The sequence below is a fragment of the Bidens hawaiensis genome, unplaced genomic scaffold (assembly GCF_021521415.1).
Source record: "Bidens hawaiensis isolate Kalapana, Puna unplaced genomic scaffold, B.hawaiensis_p1.1 tig00028110_1, whole genome shotgun sequence".
In the NCBI taxonomy this organism is placed as follows: Eukaryota; Viridiplantae; Streptophyta; class Magnoliopsida; order Asterales; family Asteraceae; genus Bidens; species Bidens hawaiensis.
In genome coordinates this window covers 171,554-194,084 of record NW_027494578.1, presented here as the reverse complement: position 1 = coordinate 194,084, position 22,531 = coordinate 171,554, and positions in this window count along the sequence as shown.

Below are 22,531 nucleotides of genomic sequence, written 5' to 3'. Positions count from 1 at the left end.
CTTTATTGAATAGATTGAATTTCCCTTTTTTATGAATATGTCCTTTTGTCTCTTTTTTATTAGTGGTTTAGAATAGAACAACTAGTCACAAGTAGTCAGATGTAAGAGAATGTAGAGGAATTTTCTTTAGAATAGAAGGTCTTGGTATATTACTTTTATTAGTATTAGAATCCAATCCCATTGGAGGATTTCTATCGAAAGAGAAGACTAGGTCTAAGTAAGGTATACTAAGCCTATTTTACGTTGTTGACAATGTTTACAATGAAACTTAGCATTAGCAAAGATATTAGTTTTTTCAAACTTTATCTTTTGCACAAAATTGGGGTTGGGTTAGGTTGGAGTTTTTAACCAGACTCGTGTTATGATACAAAATTCACTAGAATTGGATATACCAAAGAAGGGTAGTATAATTAACTCGTTGATTTCGGACAAGAAAAGAGGAAAATTCCATATGAATTTGACTACGAACAGTAATGAGGAAAAGTTGGTTTTTTTTATCCACAACTAGAAAAAGATCAATTGGGTCCATTGAAATGAAATGTGTTTTTGCTTTCCCAATGAATGGGCTTATAGGAATGATTGTCTTTTGATGAAGCAATCAGTCAGTTAAAACAATAACGAGGAAAATCAAATAAAAAAGAGACAATTTTTTGTATTCGAATATTTATTCGCTTTTTTTTTTTGAATTGTTTGAATTGTATAGGGCTCTAGGGCTATACGGACTCGAACCGTAGACCTTCTCAGTAAAACAGATCAAACTTATTATTATCAAAATGATATGAACTGTTTCAAAGACCCAACATGCATTTTTTGTGCATTGGGCTCTTTCATTAACTGATAGAAATATCAGCTAGTCCGCCATTTTTATTTTTGACAGAAAAATAAGAAGATGGCTCTATGTGCTCTGAGTCATTATGTTGATTCAGATTCAGGAACACTACCAAAGTTTTTCAAGGGGGGTTATCTTGACGTAGGTTTGCCTCTGGTCTAGATTCACTTAAGTGAAATGAAGTCTCTATCGCTCTACTTAAAAATCAAATATGAAAACTTCATACACCTTAAAGTTCATAGGACGAAAAGAGGTTTTTTTGAGGCCCTGATACTCAGCCTAGCATTGAATAGACTAGGTATTCACCTTATCAATATATCAAATCAACGGTGGGGTCTGTTTGGCACCTAACTGGGCACCTAAATCGGACCGAACCCTTGTCAGGCTATTGTTCTCTTCTTCCCTCAAAGTTATCGAGTAAGACATCGATTTATCAATAAGATCAATTTTTTTGATTGCATGATGCACTCCCCTGAAAAACATCGGCGCGAGTGTAAACGAGGTGCTCTACCAACTGAGCTACAGCCCTTAGTGCTTGTAATACATATTTTATTATGTAGATAATTTCTTATCAAGATGACTATTCCATGATCCAATATCATATTGATCGGTATTGCTTCTAAGTAATATGATATTTATAATCCATCGACGGGAGGAGTCCCTTTTGGTTTTCTTTGTGAAGATAAATGACCTACTTAACTCAGCGGTTAGAGTATTGCTTTCATACGGCGGGAGTCATTGGTTCAAATCCAATAGTAGGTAGAACTTATTAGATACCGCGGTCAATGGTATCTAATAAGTTTTTATACCCATTTGATTTTAGTAATATTTTTTTTGTATCTTTTCTATTCTATTTCTTTTTCGTTGCATAAAAATGTGATCATAAAAATATGATTTCGCTTGATTGTATTTAATCGACAGAATCAAGTCAAACAAAATAACCAAATATAGGGTGTATAAATTGATGATTATTCGGACACACCGACTGGTTATGAAATGGCGTTGATAGCCTTTACTCGCGTCCTAGCCCGTCGTAGAGCTAGATTTGCCTCAATTTTTTGTCTCTTTCCTTCAGCTTTTCTCAAAGCATCTTCCGCTATTTCAAGAGTTTGCTGAGCTTCTTGTTTGCCATTATCATTGTCATTTTGTCACTAAGTTTAAATGGATGCATAGTCTAAGTAGCTTTGTTTGGATTGATTATTAGTTGTATTTTATTTGCTTTATCATTGTTGTATGCTGGCTTAGTTACTTGAAAATTTACGTGGATTGTTTGTTTGGTTAAATTAATTACGAAGATTTAGTATCAAAAGTTAGTCGTGTCCATGGATTGACACTCGGTTCTTACCGATACTTTGCTACAAACGATAGGTACACGTGCCTTTCGTGTGTGGTTTGGTTGTTGGTGAAAACCATTTTTAAAACCCGATTTGTGTGAAACTTTTATTCAAATTTTATATATATATTCGCATACGTCAACATACTACTATTTGGGAATGACATTCCAACCATGGAAGGGGTAAAAGCATGGATTAGAAGTTGTGTTTCTATCAAGGATCTTGGTGAAGCCGCCTATATTTTGGGAATAAAGATCTATAGGGATAGATCAAGGCGGTTGATAGGTTTAAACCAAAGTGCATACATTGACAAAATCTTGAAGGTTCAAGATGGAGAACTCTAAGAAAGGTTTGGTACCTATTCAAAAAGGAACGATATTGAGTGTGTCTCAATGTCCAAGCTCGAAGGAAGAGCAAGATAGAATGAATGGGATCCCATACGTATCGGCTATTGGATCCATCATGTATGCAATGGTATGCACTAGACCGGATGTATCATGCACTTTAAGCATTACAAGTAGATTCCAACATAATCCGGGAAGTAGCCATTGCATAGCGGTTAAGAGTATATTGAAATACCTTAGAAGGACTAAGGATATGTTTCTAATATACGGTTCGGGTGAAGAGGAACTCGTTGTAAAGGGTTACACGGATGCGAGTTTCCAAACCGATCGAGATGATTCTAGATCACAATCGGGATATGTTTTCGTTATAAACGATGGGGAAATCTCTTGGAAGAGCTCAAAGAAAGACGTGGTAGCATTATCCACCACAGAATCGGAATACATCGCCGCCTCATTGGCAGCTCAAGAAGCTGCATGGATTAGAAAATTCATTGCCGACCTAGGGGTAGTCCGTACCATTCAGGACCCTCTAGAGATCTTTTGTGACAACGAAGGTGCGATTGCTCAAATCAAGGAACCTCGTGCACATCAAAAGATGAGGCACATTGAGCTGAGGTTCAACTACATAAGGGATGAAGTTGAAAAGAGAAAGATATGTATTCGCAAAGTTCACACTGATCAAAACATTGCGGATCCACTCACGAAGCTCCTTGAAAGGCCAAAGCATGAGGGTCATACTTGTGCCTTAGGACTTCGATATTCTAATGATTGGATATGATCGAATTTTGTATTTGGATATCGGAAAAATTGTTATTTTGACTCATTCATATGATTATGGTTTATGATTATGACATTTTGAGTTATGTTCCATTTTAGCATGTTTAAATCCGTGAATAAGTTACTTATTCTAAATGTCCGTAGTCGCTCATATTTGTGGGAACAAATATGAAGGTAAGACTATTATGAACTTGGATTGGTGGATATTCATGGGATATGAATATAGAGCAAGGGTTGCTGCCAAGGTTCATAGATATTTATGGGTTATAAATATTGGACTGACCCGCTCTCAAATGTTACTACATGGACCTTGTGATTGATCATAAGTAAATTTGAGTAAAGGCAAATATCATAGTATCCTCCGACCTGAGATACATATTGGGTCTTGATATTCACCGAGTATTATACTTTAACTTAATTCTTCGCTGCTCTGAAACATGACAGTACATAAGGCTAAGATCAAGTCTGGTACAAGGTGATTGTGAGAGATGTATGTAGTCAAGAGGGGATTTGTCCCTCTTATTCGTTAAGAGTGAGATGTCTAAGGCCTGAAAAGTTAAATCAACAGAGAATGATCACTCTGTGTCTCTGGATTTGACATGACATCTGTAGCAAAAGGATAAATGATAGACGTACTTAAATCATTTCAAGTAAAGGACTTGAAGGGGATGATGTTATTGAATGGTACTTCGTCATGAGTATTAGGGGTAGTAAACCGTAGTTAGGCGGTATTTGCTACTTGCATCAATCTTCTATGTATCTTGTGCAAGTGGGAGATTGCTGGACTCGTTATGCCCAAGATACATAATTTTATTGATGTGGCTAGTACGTCATGATCCAAGTCAAGTCATACCCAATAACAAGCTAGACAAATATCGATAATGTTTGTTTATATATGATATGATCATAACAAATAAATATTAACACTTGAGTTATTTGGAAAGGGGTTTCTAAATAATATGTACTTGTGAAATAAATAAATCATGTGGATGATTTATGATTTGAGAAAGAGCATTCCATATTGTTATATAAAATGTTTAAGTAACAATATGTGAATAATGTTACCTAACATGTTGCCCATGTTGTGTTATCTTTATAACACAATGTAACTTTTTTATAACACAAAATATAAACATATATATGTTATATTTAAAAGATTGAAATAATATAAACAAAGAAAGGAAGCCCCCCCCCCCCCTCTTCCTCTTTCCTTTTATTTTTTTATTATTATTTAGAGATAGTGGCAACATGCGAGGATTCTTATTGGACCAAAGGTTGGTGCATTTATAATAAAACATCTCCACTCTCTTTCATTTCACAACACACAAGATACAAAATAAGTCTAAAGGATAAATTGTCTAAGCCATTCACGGTAGAGATAGCTAACGGTAGTTCGATCGTTATTGACTCCATTGTCCGTAATTGCACGCTCACCCTTAATGGGCAAAAGTTCTCGATTGACCTTATTCCAATGCAAATGGGTAGCTTCGACATCATCGTTGGTATGGATTGGCTCTCTCTACACCGTGCGAAATTCTATGTTTCGAGAAGATTATTGGTATCCCTATCGAAGGTGGCATAATTCTAAACATCGCCGGAGAAAGACCATTCTCGAGGATAAACCTTATGTCGTGCCTTGAAGCCCAAGGTTATTTGCGCAAAAAGTATGTCGCTTTCTTAGCCCATGTCACCACAAAGGCCAACAAAGAAAAGCAACTTTCCGATATTCCAATTGTTCGCGATTTCCCCGAAGTCTTTCCCGAAGACGTTTTTGGACTCCCTCCCATACGTCAAGTAGAGTTCCGTATTGATCTTGTACCCGGAGCAAACCCCGTAGCCAAAGCACCGTACCGTCTTGCACCCACCGATATGCAAGAACCCTCCAATCAAATCCAAGAACTCACGGACAAGTGTTTCATGCGCCCGAGTTCGTCTCCATGGGGTGCACCCGTTTTCTTTGTCAAGAAGAAGGATGGTACTCTTCGTATGTGTATCGATTACCATGAGCTCAATAAGCTTACTATCAAGAACCGTTATCCCCTTCCGCGTATCAATGATCTATTCAATCAACTCCAAGGATCCACTTGTTTCTCCAAGATTGATCTCCGTTCGGGTTATCACCAACTTTGTGTCCACGAGGATGACATACCCAAGACCTCCTTCCGTACTCGTTATGGGTACTTTGAATTCCGACTTATGTCGTTTGGGTTGACTAATGCTCCCGCCATTTTCATGGACCTTATGAATCGCGTTTGTAAATCATACCTCGACAAGTTCGTGATTGTTTTCGTTGATGACATCTTGATATATTCTAAATCCAAGAACGAACACAAAGATCATTTGCAAACCATTCTTGACTTGTTGCGAAAAGAACAACTTTATGCTAAATTCTCCAAATGCGAATTTTGGCTAAAGCAAGTTCAATTCTTAGGCCACATCGTCAAAGACAAAGGTATTCATGTTGATCCCGCTAAACTCAAAGCCGATAAAAATTGGAAAACCCCGTCCTCTCCAACAGATGTTCGTTCATTTCTTGGTTTAGCGGGATATTACCGTCGTTTCATCCGCAACTTTTCGAAGATTGCTTCACCCCTTACCGCACTAACCCACAATGGGAAGGTTTATGGATGGGGTCCTGAACAAGAAAAGGCGTTTCAAACCCTAAAGGACATGCTTTGCAATGCTCCTATCCTTGCTCTTCCCGAGGGCAACGATGACTTTGTTGTGTTTTGAGACGCTTCTATCCAAGGTCTCGGTTGTGTTCTTATGCAACGAGACAAGATCATTGCATACGATTCACGTCAACTCAAGGTTGACGAGAAAAATTACACGACACATGATCTCGAACTTGGTGGGGTCGTGTTTGCCTTGAAAATTTGGAGACACTATCTTTATGGAACGAAATGTGTGGTCTTCACCAATCATAAGAGTTTGCAACACATATTCGACCAAAAGGATCTCAACATGAGATAAAGACGATGGGCCGAATTGTTAAGCGATTACAATTGTGAGATTCGCTACCACCCCGGGAAAGCAAATGTCGTGGCCGATGCTCTTAGTCGTAAGAGTCACATTAAATCCGTCTTGCTCAATTATGTCACCATGCAATCCGACCTTCAATACCGCATCTTCGACGCTCAACATGAAAGGCCCTGAAACCCCGGGAACCCTACAGTTGGTATTCATACAAAACACTTGTAAAAATATTTAAACTTGAAAATAGTTCATTCCATTAAAACAACCAATTCAGAGTATAATTCAGCGGAAAACATAAATAATAAAATAAGTTCCCAAAACCCGGGAATTATGCACAAAACCAATTTAAATGTATTTAAATAAATGTTAAAAAGAAAATGTTTATTAATATTGTAACATCCGACTAAGCATGCTCTCCACCGTCCAAGTAGCTTCGTGCACGTCCAAGCGGTAATGCATCCACCTCCTAACCTGAAACTCACACTAACATGCACACAAAGTCAGCTTGAGCTGAGTGAGTTCAAGTTTTAATAAATAACATCAATAATAATAATCATAATAGTCATTCCCAAAGGTTTTAAACTATCAAAGGGATACATCAGCTAGGCCATCATCTTCGATAAATAATCATCCTTATGTATATATACATATACAAACCTACATATAAACATCTTTATAAGTGCATCCCAATATATATAAATATATATATATATATAACATCCAAGTAATAACATCAGGGTCGAGCAAACGTACAACCCAAACATGTAACATCAGGGTCGAGCAAACGTACAACCCAAACACGTAACATCTCATCAACGTATGCAAACACAAAGTAGGCATACGTAACATCCGTAGTCGATACGACTACAACATCGCCAAATATAGGTCATACAATAATATATATATATATATATATATATATATATACTATAACATCCCAAGGCCTACCATATACTAGCAAGCCTATATAAAGTAGTTTAAACGTTTCATCAAGTAAAATCACTTAGGTGTGCATGCTAGCCCAAAATATTAAAAGAGTAAAAGGCGGGCATCATGAACTCACCTGACACATGACACATATTCACCCCGATCTAGGAAATCCCTAAGTGATCCCAAAACTCAAACACCTGTCGGTTTACATACAATCGTTACAATCGACATCAAAAGGACTCGTTTATCCTATGAGACGTTCTAACATGGTTCAAGTTACCTAAACCCTCGACCTCGTCAAACTAAACCACAACAATCCCCCGAGGCCTCACATTCACCAAAACGACCCTTAGACACTCCCGGGAATAAAGAATTCCCAAATTACCCCCGGAAGCACTAGGTAATACCAATACGCGCGTTTAAGAGTCATTTAGGCCATTAACATCCAACTCAGCCCCGTTTGGTCATAACATGATAAAATCGCAGCCAACAAGTCCACACGACGCTACACGAGTCAAATGGGTCGGTAATTCGCAAGTACAACGCACCAACTACTCAATAAACGCAATTGCGCGTTGTACCGACCCGTTAGAGTAACCGACAACCAATTCAGCCCCATAACTTATAAAAATGATTTTGCAACAGCCAGTACATCAAACCAAGTGTCCCCGAGCTGAAAATTGGTCGTTAATCACTTCAACACTCGCGTTAAACTCATCAAACTACAATGCTAGTCAACCGAACACTAACAATCTAACTACAACTAGTTGACCAATTTAACGAACACCAATGAACATGATTTTTAGGTATGATATACAGTACATACCTAGGAAGACTGTGGTGCAAAAACTCACTTCAAACAGCCTCGACAAGAACACAATTGAACATCCACCGGTTAAGCCTAAAACGAACCTACCGATCAATAACAAGTAGAACGTGCAGATTTTAGCATGCGAAGATGCATTTAATTACATAGGATAACCTTTGAAATAAATTATTAAATTTTTACTAGACTTTAATAAATGTCTTTGGTTTTTAAATATATTTTTATTATATTTTTCTAGTGGACACAAATATTATAAAAATTCCTCAAACACAGCAAGATACGTGCAGCTATTTCAGTGCGCAACAAAATGGTTTTATTTTTATAAAATTCATTACCAAACCAAATTAAACGATTCCAATTGGATTTGATTCTTAACTCAAAATATTAAGTTCCAGAAGTGAAACCAACTAATTTGGACTTGTTGAAAAAAGAGTTATGATGTCAGGAAGACAGACTAGAGTCAGTCATCCCGCATCAGCTTTGACACTCGATATTATAAATTCATAAAAACCATTCAAATCTCATCCAAAAATTACGTATTATACCCTTCTAGAAACTAGACTCAAAGTAGAACATCATGGAATCAAGAATCGATCCAAAAAATGAATTATCATCGCGTTACAGACCCTACAATAAACGTATACGAATCTGTCAGCAAACTGTTATCATCAAAACTCAACCCTAACGTGTTAGATAACGGGTTTAATGGTGAAAAAGACTTGCATGGACGTTAGACGAACCTTTAATTGATGTTTTACGCTCACGACTTGGCCGGAAAAAGAAAAATCGCAGGGGGGGGGCCTGAAGCTGTTGATCGGACAATGTGGCTAGGGTTAGGGTTTTTTTTTTATTGTTATAATATAAAAAAAAAATGTTTCATCCAAGCCCCTCAAATTTGAAAGATTTGGCAACTTGAAAGGAAAGTTAAATGTTTTAACGTACCGGGATGATGAAAATGTTTCCGGGAAGTGTCGGTTAAGTCCCGAGAATTATACATACTTTACAGGCTTCGAATCCTTGAACCAAAAATTAGCGGGCGTTACAAGTCCACCCCCCTTACAGTGGGATTCGTCCCCGAATCCCAATGCAACAAGAAAAACTGAGGATAGAGTTTCATCATCTCATCTACGGACTCCCAAGTAGCCTCGGAACCCCTACAGTGCCTCCACTGCACCTTCACCTGCTTAACCACTTTATTCCTCAAACGCCTTTCCGGACGATCAAGAATAGCGACCGGTTCTTCAACGTAGTTCAACTTGCTATCGATCTCAATATCATCAAGAGGCACATGGGCCTCCTCGTCAGCTAAACATTTCCTCAAATGGGACACGTGGAAAGTAGGATGAATCCCCGCGAGCTCATCATGCAACTCCAGTCTATACGCTACCTCACCAACACGGGACAATATACGGAACGGACCAATGAACCTCGGGCTAAGTTTCCCCCTCTTACGAAAACGAATAATACCCTTCCAAGGAGAAACTTTCAACATAACCCGATCCCCAGCCTCAAACACAATAGGTCTTCGCCTTTTATCCGCATAGGACTTTTGACGATCCTGAGCGGCCTTCATAAAAGCCTTTATCTTATCGAGCTTCTCATTCATAGCTTCAACCACCTCCAAACTACCCAACTGCTTCTGACCAATGGAACCCCAACAAACTAGAGTCCTACACCTCCTACCATACAACATCTCAAACGGTGACATCCCAATCGTGGCGTGATAGCTGTTATTATACGAGAACTCTACCAACGGTAAGTGACGATCCCAACTACCACCTAAATCGATAACACAAGCCTGCAACATATCCTCAAGAGTATGAATGGTCCTCTCGGACTGACCATCCGTCTACGGGTGATAAACGGTACTGATGAGGAGTTTGGTACCCATCTCCTCATGAAATTTCTTCCAAAACCTGGAGGCAAAATGTGTATCCCTATCCGAAACAATAGATACCGGCACCCCGTGCCTAGAAACGATCTCACGAATAAACACATCGGCCAGCTGCTCAGAATTAAAAGTCTCTCAAATCGGCAAGAAATGAGCGCTCTTGTTCAGTCTATCAACGATTACCCAAATGGTGTCATAATTACCTCTAGGAGTACGAGGCAGTTTAGTCACAAAATCCATCGTAAGATACTCTCATTTCCACTCAGGTATTTCCAATGGTTGAAGTTTCCCGAACGGCTTCTAGTGCTCGTCCCTAACTTGTAGACAACGTGGCTACGGTTAGAGTTTTTTTTTTTATTGTTATAATAAAAAAAATTTTCATCCAAGCCCCTCAAATTTGAAAGATTTGTCAACTTGAAAGGAAAGTTAAATGTTTTAACGTACCGGGATGACGAAAAGGTTTCCGGGAAGTGTCGGTTAAGTCCCAAGAATTATACATACTTTACAGGCTTCGAATCCTTGAACCGAAAATTAACGGGCGTTACACAACACCTCTCCGTCACTGAAGGAAATTTATACGACGAGATGTCGTGTGGCGCCGAACTCCAACTTGAAACCAAACGTAACGGTTTACTTTATTATTTGAACTGCTTATGGGTTCCCGATCATGGCAATCTTCGCACGTTCATCTTCGATGAAGCTCATAAGTCACGATACTAAATTCATCCCTGTGCGGATAAGATGTATGTCGATCTTCGTCCCATGTTTTGGTGGCCGGGAATGAAGAAAGATATCACGGTATATGTATCTAAATGCCTCCCTTGTTCTAAGGTCAAAGCCGAGCATCAAAAGCCATTTGGCCTGCTCAAGCAACCACTGATCCCTATTTGTAAATGGGGGGACATAGCTATGGATTTCATCACCAAACTCCACACTACTCAAAGCCGCAATGATAGTATTTCTGTAATTATTGATCGGTTGACCAAGTCGGCTCATTTCATACCCATTCAAGAAAAGTTTTCCGTGACTCAACTAGCTCAACTCTATGTCAAGAATATCATTTGTCGCCATGGAACACCGTTAACCATTATCTCCGATCGTGATGGCCGATTTACCTCTCACTTTTGGAATTCGTTGCAAACCGCATTGGGTACCCGTATTGATCTAAACACCGCTTATCACCCGCAAACCGATGGCCAATCCGAGCGAACGATTCAAACGCTCGAAAACATGCTCCGCTCTTGTATGTTAGATTTTGGTGGAAATTGGGATACTCACTTACCACTCGTAGAGTTTTCCTACAATAATAGTTTCCACACTAGTATTGGCATGGCACTCTTTGAAGCTCTCTATGGTCGGAAATGTCGTTCCCCGATTTTTTGGAATGAGATTGGTGAATCACAAATCACCGGTCCCGAGCTTGCTCGAGAAACTTCCGACCGGATTGCTCTTATTCGTCAAAATCTTATTGCCGCGCATAGCCGTCAAAAGAGCTACGCCGACAAGCACCGTAAACCCCTCGAGTTTTAATGTTGGTGATCGAGTTCTCCTCAAAGTATCTCCTTGTAAGGGAGTAGTTCGTTTTAGTAAAAGAAACAAGTTATCTCCTCGTTTTGTTGGGCCATTTGAAATCGTTGAAAGGGTTGGCGAGTTGCTTATCGTCTCGATCTCCCAGAAGAGCTCTCCAATGTTCATCCAACTTTTTCACGTTTCCAATCTCAAGAAGTGCTTGACTGAGGGGAACCTCCACATACCCCCTCGACGAAGTACAAGTTGATGAATCTATGCGCACAATCGAGAAACCCGTTGAGATCATGGATCATATGGACAAAGAAACTAAGCGTAGTCGTATTTCGCTTACCAAAGTCGTTGGGAATCCAAGAGTTGCCCCGAGTTCACTTGGGAACGGGAAGACCAAATGGAAGCCAAGTACCCACACCTATTCGTGACGGCTTAATCTTTAATTTCGGAACGAAATTTCCAAAGTAGGGAATGCTATAACATTTCAGTTTTCCGTTTCATGTTTTGTACCCGACCCGGTTCGTAATCGGGTAAAATTATTAATAAAATATTTCTTTTATTTAATTATTCCTTTTTATATATTTATTAAACTATCAATAATGTGCAAGAAATGCCCTTCAAGTTAACTTAACCCACTTTTGTACCCTTGTCAATAGATGAAGGCCTTTTTGATAAATCAAATCTATCATTCCTTCTTCTTCCCTCTCACCTCGTCGCCAATACTCCCCCCCCCCTCCGTTTTTTGAGCCGTAATTTACGAATGCAATTGCAAAATTGATCTCACAAAATCCTTTCTTGATCACAATCGCATCACACCGACATGTTAATTTTAGAAAACGAATAACAATCACAGCTAATCGCATAATGTCAAACCCGCAGCTAACCTAGGCTCTAAACTACTATATAAACACAATGAAAACTCAATAAAACTCACACACACAATCCTCCCAATATTCCGAACCAAAACCCTAAATTAATTTCAATATACAAAGTCATCCAGACCCTACACCAGTGCGAATTCGAGCCGAGAAACCTAGCCGCCGTTCAGCTGCAATTCAGCAGTGTTCCTGGTAATTAATACATGCAATTAAGTCGTTTTTTATCCTCTAATAGAAACCCTAAATTAATTATAACGATCTTGAACGATTGAACAAATTTGAAGATCTAGGGTTTGTATTGTATTTGGGGATGAGCTGTTCTGATATATGCTTAAATATAATACAAACCAGTGTTATTCACAACTTAAAGCACCGGCCTGATGGCTGGTGCATGCTGGGTTAAGACACCAGAACCGGTCCAGGCGCGGGTTCAAACCCCCCTAGACCCGGTTTTTCATATCTATTTTATTTTTGCTTAAACCTTGGTTTTATTTTCATTATAATCATAATACAATAATAAATAAACATCGTTTTAACGAAACCAAACCTCGAATGTGTTATTTTGGCATGGCTTTGCGTCATAAGTATACATATATATGCATATAACACTATAAAGCAAATATTATTTTATTTATTTATTTAATCATATTTATTTATTTATTCATTATTTATAGTACTAAACCGATCTAGTTCAAGGGTCCGAATAAATTCTCCCATGATCTATGTGCATCCGAATATTTTTATATTTAATATTAATGTTTCATTAAACACATATATATTGTTTAATTATTAGTAAAATTCATTTACTTAAAAATTATAAATATATCGCTTATATTAGTTACCAAATAATAATATTAACACTAATAATAATAATAATAGGAATGATATTAATAATAATAGAAATAATAATATTCAATAATAAATAACGATTGTAATAATGAAACTAAACTCTAAATGACTTTAAATCTTTCGACCCATTATCTTACAATAATGATGATCAAACCCATAATAACACATCAAATCTCAAATATTTTGGTCTCATAAATTTTCTTGGTTTATTAATACTATCGTATCAATTAGGGCATCTTTGTTGACGTATCTCAAAGGCTTGAACGTTTTCACCCTCTTTTTCTTTTATATTATCTCATCCTCACTAATCCACCCATTAAAGGTAAGTAATTCACATCACCCATTTTACTGTTTTATCTTTTTGGGGCGTTATGCGTTAACATTTTTCACTACAATTCCACTATTTGCGTTATATGGTATTGCTCAATAAGTTGTACGTGTAAATGTGACTATGTGTTTATTTTATGTTTTGGTGGTTGGTATCTCATCCTCATCCTCATCCTCATCCTCATTAGTATAATCATACGCCGTCGGAGTAGCTCGCTATCCATGGGATTCGAGTGAAAAGACAACTTTTATATTATTGTTATGTTATTGTTATTCTAGTTGTAGTAATTCATATAATCGCAAGGAATTGTCATTTTTATATTATATGTATTCAAAAACCGTGATTACTTGCTCAACTTTATGTTGACAAACTATGTATTTTCCCGCATGGCGCAGGTAGCTTTTTGGGATGAAGAACAAGCTAAGGAATAGTTGACCCTAGGGTGTAAGATGAACTAAAGACTTATTTATTTCTTTTAATTTAATTTTAATGTTTATTTTCATGAGACAATGTTTGTGCTTTTGCGTACTTGAATAATATGAAATGAATAATTTAGATATTGACACGTGTATTTACTTTTAGTGTCTTTTGAGCTATGATACAATTATGGCACACCCCGGCATATTCCTCCCAAGGTCGGGGAGTTAGCATATTCCGCCGTAGGTTGGGGTGTTGTAACACTCCGACCTTGGGCGGAATATGTCGGGGCGATACGTATAGATTGCTCACACGCTCATGACACCATTAATGATATGTTTGTAATAACCTAATGGTCCAACTATTCTAGTCTTCAATTCTTAAACTTCAACCTGCAGCACGTCTAAAATAATATATTTTGTCAACAATAACGTTGGTGAGAATTCATAAAGTTTTTCATAGTATATAGTACGAAAAGTGTAAAATTCACAAGTCAAGATGTATCGTTTTAATCATAAAGCAAAAGAAAAGTAAATACATGATATTCACGTTCGCTTGACATAAGTCAAATCTACTAAGGAACCCCCGTTCACCGAGCTACTTGGAGTATAGAATAATGATAATGAAACTGCCATTTAAAAATGAACGGCACAGGTACGTCCAGTCCGACCCTCCCACTATGAGTATGAGTCTCCACCAACAAAAACAGTAAACAACTAGCACATAATCACATAGTTTACAAGCAATATAATACAAAACAAATACATACAAGACACGCATGTGAATTTTAGTTTGACACAAGAAAACCAAGTTTGACGTGCTACACCCCAAAACGTTAAAAGATGAAAAAAGGGGTTATGAAAACTCACTTGTTAAAGTAAGCGAGTGAAGCGAAGTAAGCATTTAAGCGAGCTAAACCAGACAAGTTCGGTTCAGCAAACGGTCCTACGAAATAAATTCTAGATTCAAAATAATGGACATGAAATAAAATATCAAAGGCGACGATAGGTTTTGTTCAAAGTTTGGATTTTTAGAGTTTATAACGAAAAATATATTTTTCCCTTTATAATTGATTTAGTAATGTTTTTGACTTAAAAATATCCAAGTTGGTAAAATTTATCAAGAATTTGGGTTGCGATATTTGTTAATCAATTTTTTTGAGTTCGGCTGTTCAAGAAAGTTAGAAAGGCCTAAAGAGTAAGAAAACGGTTTAAGTGAGTGGTTCGTTTACAGTCGGACCCGTATCCGTTTCGTTTCCATCATGGTAAAAATATTATTCATTGTTAGAACTTTAGTAGTTTATGTTTCAAATTTTATTTGTAGAAAAATAACCAAACTTTGTCCAAAATAAACATAAACGAGTTGAGTTCATTTTTAGTCGGACGAATGTCGTTAGAAATATTTTTAGTATCGCATAATATCCTAAACAAACTAAAATCGCAGAAAAATCAACATACTAACCCGAGGAGTGAACACAAGACAAAAAAAGAATAAACTTGAACTTGGGCGGTTTGACTTTCCTTGGTCAAACTTGGACTTTGCACAAATTAATGAGCTAGAACTTAATTGGGAGTGAAATGGGTTGTGATGCAATATTTGTAGAAGTAGTGGCTAGTATATATAGGCCAAGTATCGTTAAAAAAAGGTCAGAACAAATTAAATTGATGGCTAGTCATAAGGCTAGTCTTATGGAGAAAATCATGGAATTGACTCAATTGAATGAGTCAAATGATGAATTGATGATGGAGACATGTCTAGATTCATGAAGTATCTTAAAAAAGAGTCAAATGAAAGAAAGTTTTATTTTTAAGAAGTTTAAATAAATGGACTTTGATCAAATAAATTTTGGGGATAAAATACATGAAAAAGAGTTTGCGGACGGTTCCGTAACATCGTAAACATCATAACAATAAAATCTTAAACATGAGTTACAAATGACATGAAATTCAGTACCTTCATTAATGCCGATCGAATTATATCAAAATTTTGAAACGGGTCGGTTTTTTCGGAATTGAAAAGTAATGGATGTTACAGGATTCACAACTTTTTTCGTCCCGAAATTAGAATAAAAACAAAATTTTAAAAGAAAGCAACCAATACAAGGAGTTGTTAAAAAGTTTATCGATCTTATACATACATAATTAAATAAATAAAAAAAAATAACACCGATCTTTGAATGGCCCAAAAGAGGCCACAAATTGGAAATATGACAAGGACACTTATATTTAGGATGTGCCAACGACGTATCCACCATGACCTTATCATATTGCATTTGTCCCGTCTTTCAAAATCATTCCAGGTTTCGAGTTATTGCACACAACGTACTTATTATGTCTTCCATGCGAGGACTTGGATAATAACGTGTCTACTCATAATTACCTTTATCGTCAGATGGTCCACATAATCCGTTCCATTGTGTGGGTTTTAAAACATATACAATAAATACAATAAGTTTTTATGTGAAAACTTTGGAAATCAATAATGATGAACTATACGTATCAAAATTAACAAAATATATAAATAAATCCTTGGGATCAAGGATAAGTGAAAATATTTGGTCAAAATATATAAGTGAAACCTTTGTGGTTTACAAAAAAATAATGATGTTAATATGAACTTACAATGAATGAGTGGAACTCTTGAGTAACACCAAATAGTTAGAATAACGAATGAAAACAATTGAAGTCATGAACATCTCAATATATGAAATAATGAGGTTGAGAATAACAGGGTAATAAATGTAGCATCGAGCTAACAAAACATAACCAAGTAAGTCGATAAAGTGTTGGGTTTAAAATCAACAAAGTAAACAAACGATACTTTGGTGACAAAATAACAAAGTAGATAGTTGAAACTTCGAGATGGGTATAACAAAGTAAAGCATTGGACTTTGATTGACGATACACTATGATCTAGAATAACAAGACGTTTTTATAAACCACTGAGCGAAAAGAGAACCAAATAAATTCGTGTAAAAACAATAATTATAAACTCAACATGTGCACGTGACTTCTGTTAGATAACAAAAAACATAGCCCCGGTTTTAAGAAAACGAATCCATTTAGTGGTATCCGGTCAAAGATAGTCAATGTAAAAATACAGTTTCTATTTGATAACAAACAATTTCAACAATACGATTATGTATTATAGATGATGCAGCATTTTGTATGTTTCGTACTTGAGAATAATATGAACGAAAATAGGTCAACAATCAATAAATAACCAAAATTCAAATATAAATTTCATAATAACCTTTGAAAAAATAAGATGAATAGAATTATTTCGATTATTCCAAATAGAATTGTATATAAAAAAAATAAAATAAAATGAAAATACATTAAGAAGAAGAAGAAGAAAGGAAAACAAAATGGAGTTTGCGATGCTTTTCATCTCGAAGGTAGGTGAGTCTGTGGTATGAAGGCTAGGGTGAGCAGTGCCAAGATTTTTTAACCGAAACTCATTGGTGTTGAAATAAACGTGGGAGGAAAAAAATGATTTTTGAGATTCATTTTAGTTTGTGAAAATCAGTTACAAAAACCTGATACTTTTATAACTCAATTTTTTTATAATGAATGAAAGTCCTAATTAGCGCTAATGCTTGAGAACATTTATAAAACTTTTAATGTAAAAGGTTTTCATTTGGGTGGCATCCTAAGAAAACTTTATAGATGATCGTCAGATAAAATGATTATTTGAATGTAGAAATATAATAGTGGTATTATAATAACCAACTAAGGCTTAGGACTTATTTGAAACAAAAGATTTTTTTTTTTTAAGATGTATTTAACCTTGAAAATATATATGTATACTTAATAATAATAATAATAATAAACCATTTGGTTTGACTTAAAGTCCTTTCGAAGAAAAATCAAGTTGATTATATACTTAGTAATTAACTATTCCAAAATAATTGAGGATTTGAAATTACAAGATAAGGTGTTCATAAAATAATAATAATAATTAAAATAATAATAATAAATACGAAAATTATGCATTGTTGTTTTTTTTAATAGATATATTTGACGGGTATGATGGGACTACGTATTGGTGAAAGGCTACGTTTAAGCTTCAAGTGGTCACGAAATGCGGTTTAAGGTATTGAATGGCGGAAACAAGTTAGGCCTTCCTTAGCATAGCGGGTGTGCTTGGGTATCTTGGGTATATGTTGGGTTCTGGATTGGTTAGAGCATAAATTTGGTGTTTGCTCTTGTTGTTGTGGTTGATGTGGGTTTTGATGAATTTGCGTCACCATGGTTGGGATTGCGATGGTCAATTGCTTGATGATCTGGGCTGTCGTTTTATGGGTTGAAAACGAGAAGACATGCCGCGAAGCGTGAAGGATGAGACGTAAATATGAAATTCAGATAACCAAAAGAAACATTCTATGAAATATTCCTACAATCGGAATCCATCTACATAATTCATAAAATAAATAAAGAAATAATATCGCATGAAACAAAATTTGAAATTGAAATGCTCATTAGTTTTCGCATTTCAATAATAATCTTGTAAATACTTAAATAAACATATGGAAAGTATATCAAATTTTGAAATAGAAATATGAATTTAATGCAAACTTAATATAAGTAGTGAAATCGAATTGAAAATCGAGTCTTTATGTACCACCATAACTTTTTGAATAACAATAATAATAAAAGAATTATATAAAGAAAATGAATTGAACATCGACTATTCATGTATCACCATGACTTTTCGTATTTTCAATTCAAAACATAAGAAATAATGAATATATACCAATAAAGAAAACGAATTGAAAAACGACTATTTATGCATCACCATGACTTTTCGTATTTTTCAATTCAAAACATAAGAAATAATGGATATTTATAAATAAAGAAAACTTATTGAAAATCGACTATTCATGCATCACCATGACCTTTCAAATTTTTAAATTATAATATCAATTGAATTTATAAATAAAGAAAACGGGTTGAAACTCAACAATTTGTGTAATAACACGAATTTTAGAAATTTATATGAATATATATCACAGAAAACGAATTAAAACTCGACCATTCACATAACCCAATGACTTTTCAAAAACATGATATAAACAATTGAGTCTTCGAAATCACACGTTGTATGAATCATCATAACTTGTATGTTCCAATAAAAATAATAAAAAAAAATATGTATCAAAACGAACCAAAAGCTGGTTATTCGTGTATCACTACGACTTGTCAGACTTTTAGTTAAAAAAATAAATAAATATGCGAAATCAAATCGAACCAAAAGCTGTTATTCGTGTATCACCACGACTTGTCAGACTTTTAGTTAAAACACATTTTAAAAACATTGAGGGTCGGAGTCACACGTCGTATGAACCACCATGACTTGTGTGACAACCTTAGGAGTGTAACCATATTCTTATGAAGAGGATATATCGAAAAACCGAAATAAAATCAATTGAAAATTATTTGAAAATATTCGTTTTAGACATAAGCCTTAGAGTTTCGAGCGTGAATATGTGTACACGCAATATAACGAAATAATATAACTACATGTAACGAGCATGCGAACAATTCATAAAAGTGGGCACATAACACATAGAGTGTATATATATATATCAAGGACCCTAAAATATACTTATAACTATTCTAGGTCGTTACGTCTAACCACCTATCTTATAGTCATTCGGCTCTGATACCAATCTGTAACACCCCGACCTTGGGCGGAATATGTCGGGGCGGTACGTACAGATTGCTCACACGCTCATGACACTATTAATGTGACAAATATAATTACTTAATTTCGTTAAATCATAAGTACACAATTTGGCATAAATCAAATAACAATACAATAACTTTGAATTTCATTATGATATGTTTGTAATAACCTAATGGTCCAACTAATCTAGTCTTCAATCCTTAAACTTCAACCTGCAACACGTTTAAAATAATATATTTTGTCAACAATAATGTTGGTGAGAATTCATATAGTTTTGCATAGTATATAGTACGAAAAGTGTAAAATTCACAAGTCAAGATGTATCGTCTTAATCATAAAGCAAAAGAAAAGTAAATACATGATATTTTCGTTCACTTGACATAAGTCAAATCTACTAAGGAACCCCCGTTCGCTGAGCTACTTGGAGTATAGAATAATGATAATGATACCGCCGTTTAAAAATGGACGGCGCAGGTACGTCCCGTCGGACCCTCCCACTATGAGTATGTGTATGATACCGCCATTAACAAATGGACGGCGTAGGTACGTCCCGTCGGACCCTCCCACTATGAGTATGAGTCTCTACCAACAAAATCAGTAAACAACTAGCACAAAATCACATAGTTCACAAGCAATATAATACAAAACAAATACATACAAGACACACATGTGAATTTTAGTTTGACACAAGAAAACCAAGTTTTGACGTGCTACACCCCAAAACATAATAAAAGATGAAAAAGGGGGTTATGAAAACTCACTTGTTAATGTAAGCGAGTGAAGCGAAGTAAGCATTTAAGCGAGTTAAACCGGAAAAGTTCGTTTCGGCAAACGGTCCTACGAAATAAATTCTAGATTCAAAATTATGGACATGAAATAAAATATCAAAGGCGGTGATAGGTTTTGTTCAAAGTTTGGATTTTTAGAGTTTATAACGAAAAATATATTTTTCCCTTTATAATTGATTTAGTAATGTTTTGGACTTAAAAAACCCAAGTTGGTAAAATTTATTAAGAATTTGGGTTGCGATATTTGTTAATCAATTTTTATGAGTTCGGCCGTTCAAGAAAGTTAGAAAGGCCTAAAGAGTAAGAAAACGGTTTAAGTGAGTGGTTCGTTTACAGTCGGACCCGAATCCGTTTTTATGTCGGGTTCGTTTCCGTCATGGTAAAAATATTATTCATTAGTTAGAACTTAGTAGTTTATGTTTCAAATTTTATTTGTAGAAAAATAACCAAACTTTGTCCAAAATAAACATAAGCGAGTTGAGTTCGTTTTTAGTCGGACGAATGCCGTTAGAAATATTTTTAGTATCGCATAATATCCTAAACAAACTAAAATCGCAGAAAAATCAACATACTAACCCGAGGAGTGAACACAAGACAAAAAAAGAATAAACTTGAGCTTGGGCGGTTTGACTTTCCTTGGTCAAACTTGGACTTTGCACAAATTAGAGAGCTAGAACATAATTGGGAGTGAAATGGGTTGCGATGCAAGATTTGTAGAAGTAGAGACTAGTATATATAGGCCAAGTATCGTTAAAAATAAGGTCAAAATGAATTAAATTGATGGTTAGTCATAAGGCTAGTCTTATGGAGAAAATCATGGAATTGACTCAATTGAATGAGTCAAATGATGAATTGATGATGGAGCAGTGTTTTGAAACCCGGCCCAGCCCGGCAGGTCGGACCGGTCCGACGGGACCCTTTCCCTATACCGGGTCGGGTCAGTGTATTTTGGATGTTTCTAAAAACCGGCCGGGTTTTACGGTGGCTGTCTGCCCAGACCGGTCGAACCGGTTGACCCGGCGGGTGGACCGGTAAAACCCATTTTTTATTAAATCCAAAATGAAATGTGCATGCCGGGATTCAAACTTGGGTCATTTCAGAGATAGAAGCTTTAATAATTACCCAATAAGCCAACCAACCAAGCTTCATTGATGTCTCTATTGATCAAACATAAGTCAAATATATTTAAAAAACAATGTATAAAACATAAATAAACATTAAAGTTTGTTATTATTATTATTTTGGTTATTATTATTTTTTATATGTATATGAATTATATATATATATATATATGTAAATATATATTTAAATTATTTATGACGTCATCCAGGTCAAACACCAGTCCGCCCTCCCGGGTTGGTCCGACCTTTAACCCGGTAAGGCGTCTGGGTCAATGTCCGGGGCGGGTCTGAAGACATTGTGATGGAGACATGTCTAGGTTCATGAAGTATCTTAAAAAAGAGTCAAATGAAAGAAAGCATGATTTTTGAGAAGTTTAAATAAATAGACTTTGATCAAATAAATTTTGGGGATAAAATACATGAAAAAGAGTTTACGGTCGGTTCCGTAACATCGTAAACATCATAACAATAAAATCTTAAACATGAGTTACAAACGACATGAAATTCAATACCTTCATTAATGCCGATCGAATTATGTCAAAATTTTGAAACGAGTCGGTTTTTTCGGAATTGAACCAGTAACGGATGTTACAGGTGTGACACATATCGCGACCAAAGATAACCTCATTTTTGGATTCCTCTCGTCGAGAAACCCAAAATTCATGTATTTTGGGTCCCCATAACTCATTTTCTAGCCCAGTGTATGCTCGTTTTACTTCTTGGTCGCTTTTTGTCAACCCATCTTGTTCAGTTTTAGCATCAGCTTTAGGTTTCTCATCCAAACTCTTTCCGAATCCTTCTAACACTTCCTAAGATTTCAATTTATGCTCCGGTCTTCCCGAGATATCATTCCATGCTCGTACAAGTCTCCACTTTAGCATCTTTAACGATTAATGACCTGAAACACAAAAGCACGTATGAAGTACCAAAGTTCTAACAATATACTCAATAAAACTACATAATTAACACATTAATATATATACAAAATACCCAACCATCATATAACAAAGATGAAAGAAAAAAAAATTAAAATA